This window comes from Penaeus monodon, chromosome 29 (genome assembly GCF_015228065.2).
Source record: "Penaeus monodon isolate SGIC_2016 chromosome 29, NSTDA_Pmon_1, whole genome shotgun sequence".
Classification (NCBI taxonomy): domain Eukaryota; kingdom Metazoa; phylum Arthropoda; class Malacostraca; order Decapoda; family Penaeidae; genus Penaeus; species Penaeus monodon.
In genome coordinates this window covers 26,429,546-26,429,951 of record NC_051414.1, presented here as the reverse complement: position 1 = coordinate 26,429,951, position 406 = coordinate 26,429,546, and positions in this window count along the sequence as shown.

Genomic DNA, 406 nt, shown 5'->3' with positions numbered 1-406 from the left:
ATGTTGCTTCATATTAGACTAACCGCTATACCAATGCTCTAGCTCCATGTAACTAAAAAAAAAATGTACTAATGTTGAAAATTGCTATTAATCGACAAATGAGTACATTCTTTTCCCCCCATGAAAATGTACTTAAATATGCACGTTCTTTTCTGAAGTTGTATTGATCTTTTTAAATAATGTTTTTGTTTCGGTCTCATGGTAAAGCAAAATCGTTGCCAACACAAACATATATTTTCTTTTCTGTTTGTAACGTCTTGTCCCGAAACCACCATTCAGTCCATCTTCATATCGATTGGGTAGTTAACTGATGGTGAACAGTAGAAAAAAAGGGTCGTTTTGGTCATTACTGGGTGACTGTAATCAAAATGACAATGGAGGACAGGCGATGGAAACTGTCATAGCG